The following is a 4,807-nucleotide window of genomic DNA, read 5'->3' on the forward strand; positions in this document are numbered from 1 at the left end:
AGCAGATTTTGGAGATAATTATATAATTTTTCAAGTATTCCTAGGAACTTACTTCAGTAGCACAATCATGCATTTGAACCTCCGCAATGGAAAATTATACGTAATTTCTGATTGTTTTGCTTGTTTCTATAGTAATAAGGGTAATTATTAATAAACAGAACACTTTGTTCTGATAAGTCGTATTAGGAGAGCCTCTGAAATGGAAAGCAATGCTGAAAGAGTGCGGTCACTCTCCAAGTTGCCCAGTGAAGTTTGTAAATGGTAACGTATCCTCCAGTCTGTGAGCAGCCGTGTTGTACAGCCCTCGTCTTCCTCCAGAATCACTGCCGTCAGCGGAGCTACACTGGTTTTCATCACGGAAAGATATCACTAGCATGTCTTAAATACGATGGGAAATAATTTGACCCAGATAATTCTGCCTGCTTTTACTGTATATTGATATTAGAGGTCTATTATTAGAAGTCTGGAGGTATTTGAGCCTGGAGGTACCTAAAGGTAGATCCTATTTTGTGGAAATGAGAAAGATGTAAAAATGCACTTGACTTTTTTCAGAGTTTGCTTTATTTAACATAAATTGTTCTCCATAGTCCTATTACTGAGAAGATAGTTAGAAACTTACCAGTTAACTGTCTGTGAGAGTCAGAAATGTCTACTAAAAGCAGGGGACTGTTCTGTGTAAGCGATCCGGTGTTGGCACACATCTTCCCAAGAGCTAGACCTAGAGAGATGTACGAGGGTTGCCCAGAGGTGCGGGCAGAGCCACCGCTCCTTCCGAGATCTTGAGCTGTCTCTTATTCTCCATCAAGCCACTCATTTGGTGGCTGGACTGCTTTGTCCACTTGTCCAGCAGGTCTAAACAAGGACTTCGTTTGCTTTTTAGAAGGCTGTATCCCACAGTGTAGTCTCTTTGTTTTCTCTGCCACGGGCTTTGGCACTGCTGTTCGTGTTGTCACGGCCGCTCACTGGCAGAGCTGTGTTGTTCTCGCTGTCTTTCCTGGAGGACACCCATAAATATTGTGGGAGGTCTGCAGGACAGAAATAAATGCTTCTTTAAGTCCAGAGAAATTAGGGGTAAAAACTCCAGAAGTACAGTTATGCTCCGGAGTCAAGTCCGTAACACCAGAGGCACGTTTTGGGCTGAGCCAGCGTGAATCGCTGCCGGAATGCCGTGCTGTGTCTGCGTGGCTCTGCGCAGAACAAGGCCCTGCGAGAGGGGAGGCGGATTTGGCTGGGGGAGTCGGCTTCGAGTCTGGCTCACACAGCACTAAGGGAATTGTTGGTTGTTTTGATTACAGAATCATTTATTGCTGCTTACACAGTATCAAGGACATTGATACTAAATTTACAATTTATCAAGCTGGGAAGCAGGAAAACTTTCTCCTTGAAAACTATTGCATTTTTAAGTGAATTCACTGATATAAAGCTTCTATGCCAAATTCTCAGCTGTAGAGTCTAGTTCTGCTGAAGAGAATGAATCTGTGCCAGTTTATGGTGTCTGAGATTTTGGTCCCGTGGGTCCATTTTTAGATTCACATTTTGACTATAATTGTATTTTAAAGTGTAAAAGAGAATGAGGAAGAATGTATTATGTAGCATTTTCTTCTACTTTGTTAAAATGATCCCAGTATAATGGAAACAGGAAAAAAAAAAATTCACTCACTTCGGCAGTTTCCAAAATTGCAGTTCTGCAGAAAGGAGAGAAGTGAGTAGTTTATATATAAAAACATTGGTAAATTGTCAGGCAGAGTAGCATTCATGGAAGAAGAAATCAAAGTGGGCATATCTGCACGGCTTTACCAATTAATCTATATTTGTGGGCAATACGCGTGCCTAACTCCTTTGGTAGCATGTGAAAGGCTTGTGTTTGCATAGGCAGCTGTGTGGTTTGGCAAAAATTGTGTGGGGTTTGGGTAAGCTTTGCTTCGCGTTTCGCTCGCTCGACTGTACCTAACTCTGCACACACCAAACCCCTTACTCTTCTGTCCGATAGAAAAAAGACTTTGAAAGATACATAATCTTCTTTCTTGGATGTATATGAAGATGATGTCAAGCAGTTTGTTATATTCACTTATGCATAATTTATTCAGCTGCACACAGTTATTTATTATTATTATTATTATTAATTATGTGTGTATAGCCAGAAAAGACAGGAAGGCTGTAACTGCTGCCTCATGAGAGATGCTTAATGTTAAGAATTCGGTTAGACCAAGATGTGTGATATGAGAAAAGGAGGACAGACGGTGATAAATAGATCGTAGAACACAAAGGCTTTAATGACATTGATGGAGAGAAATATCATTTGTTTGAGACGATAGCCTTGGGAGCACAGGCTACTACTAGCTCCCTTGCCAGGACTTTAGCTCTTTGTTGCTTTCTGTGAGCTGTGGATGTTCAGCGTTGTGGATGTGCGTTGCCTACGTTACAGCACATCTGGCTCTGATCTGCAACAAAATCTTGATGTGGACGCGGGAGCTGAATGATGCAAGCACGCTGGGGACGAGGGCAAGACGGTGTCCAGTTTAGACCAGGCATCCAGAAGGGAGGGCACGGGCCCAGAGCAGCCCTGTTTGAAAAGCTGAACTGCAGCATTCTTGGGATCACGGTATTTCACTCTCTGGAAGAAAAAAACTATGTTTGGAAGCAGAAAGCAAAGATGCAAAGAGGAGCTTCACAACAATAAACTACTCTCAGACAACATTTTGCCTTCATATCCCCCGTGCAATTCAGAGGTGTCACAGAAACCTGATTGAAATGACATCAAATGTAATGCTTGTGATTTATTTCTGGTTTAGCTCAAAGAAAAACTTCACATTTCATGACAGAACTGAGTAAAGCCTTAATAACAATTAATCTCCACAGAGACACTTATAATACCTACTTGCTGTGTTTAGACTTTTAGAAAAATGTACAAGGAAACAAACTGAACTTAGTGCTGGTGAAAAATTATTAATCTGGAATTCTTCATTATGCCATAAAAATGTAACATAGGAGTTGCCCTTTGGGAATCTTTATTTTTTTTCCTAATGCATGTGAATAATTGAAAACTTTTGCAAATGAAACTAAAATTCAACAAAATATTTCAGTGTGGGTTTGTCACTTTTCATCTACCTTTAATGTTATTCCAGGCATTAGAAGGCCCTGTGCCCGTTAGGTGTGATTCCGACTGTAGCCCTCTCGCCGGCGGTGCGCCTGGAAAGGCGCGGGCCCCCCTGGCTGGAGCGGGGAGCGCGACAGCCACCCTCTGCCGGCACGGGCTGCTGCCCCCGAGCGCTCCCGCGCTGCCGCTCCTCTGGCCGCACTCAGACACACACCAACGCTGAACGGTGAGCTCGGCCGCTCTGACTTTCCTTTTCTCCCACCCCAGTTCAGAGAGTGGCAGCTGGTTATTCAGTTACTCGCGCGCTCCGGGCATACCCAGACCAGCACACGACCCGCTTCTGCGCCGCCTTGTCCCTTACTCTGCAAGGACGCGCAAAGACTCCGCTTCGGACAGAGGTACCTCTCCTTGCACGTACGGATGGGAAAAATCCCTGTGGCTGGATTAAATAAGTTTTCGGAGAAGTGAATTTGAGTTGTTATTGACTAGATCCTATGCTATGGTTTTCAGGCTTATGGACAAAATATTATTTAATGCTATCTATCCCAGTCATTATAAAGATACGTTAAGTTGGGTTAAAATCAATTGTGGTTCTTTAGGTTCTCTATTGGAAATATAATTCTGCATTCCAAATTCAGTAGTTCAGAGCTCTGCATAGTTTGTGGCTTTTCTTCATCCCCCCACCTTTTTTTTAATCAGACATATTTGAGAAATCAAAATTCAGCACTGAGCATACAAACAATGTCTTGAATTCTGCCTTTTTATAAGGAAAGAGTAGTATTCAGCCTTGTGTCTCAAAATGTTCCAGCTACGAAATGGATGAAAGCTTACAAGTTGCCTCAATCTATCAACAGGAAAAATAATAGTTTTGCTTCTCAACAATCTAGGTGTTGAGAAACCATCTCCAGATTCATTAAAGCATACCGTGGAAATAATTTTCTAGTGGGAGATATAATGAATGTGCGAGGCATTTTTACAACATGCAGGAGGCTATAAATTTTTAGAGAGTTTTTATTATTATTTCTCTGCTGTAAGTCATATTTTGCTATATGTCATAAAGGTTTGAAAACTTAGAATGCTTTGTAATTACTCAGGAAAAAAAATTGACTCATTACATCTTAAATTCAGATAACAAAAGAAATGCAGTGTTTGTGCAGGATGTTTACTAGTTCTGCTTATTGCGATGGGCCTAGGCCAAGGGCAAAGAGTTATAAAACTGTAGCTGCGTAAAACATCCTTTGCTGTTTGAGTGCACACAAACAATAACAGAATTCGTCTGAAAGTGATGGCTGATGGGATTCAAGGTGAAAATGTCCTTAGTAAGAATGTATTTTACATAGTAAGACATCCATCTTTTGTTTTGTTATAAAAGCTCTGTATGTATCTTTGCTTTAGCAACACGGTCCCTACCTTTTTTCCGGCAGAAATATTCACGCATATGTGCAGTAGAACATGGAATAAAACACATGTCCTAAAAAATTAATAAGCATTAATTTCAGTATCTGTAACGCTCTTTCAGTAGTTAATTTTCTAGCCAATAAAAATACAATAGAGTAACTCCTGTGCAAAATATACAGAATGAGAAGGGTGTGTGAGGATAGTCACGAGGAACTGTAGCCTCCTTGGTTGGCACTGGTTGGTAGGACGTAGGCCTTTGGGCTCTGTGATGCGGCTCCTAGTCCAACCTCGATGACCTAAGTATGAAATAGT

This window comes from Rissa tridactyla, chromosome 12 (assembly GCF_028500815.1).
Source record: "Rissa tridactyla isolate bRisTri1 chromosome 12, bRisTri1.patW.cur.20221130, whole genome shotgun sequence".
Taxonomy (NCBI): domain Eukaryota; kingdom Metazoa; phylum Chordata; class Aves; order Charadriiformes; family Laridae; genus Rissa; species Rissa tridactyla.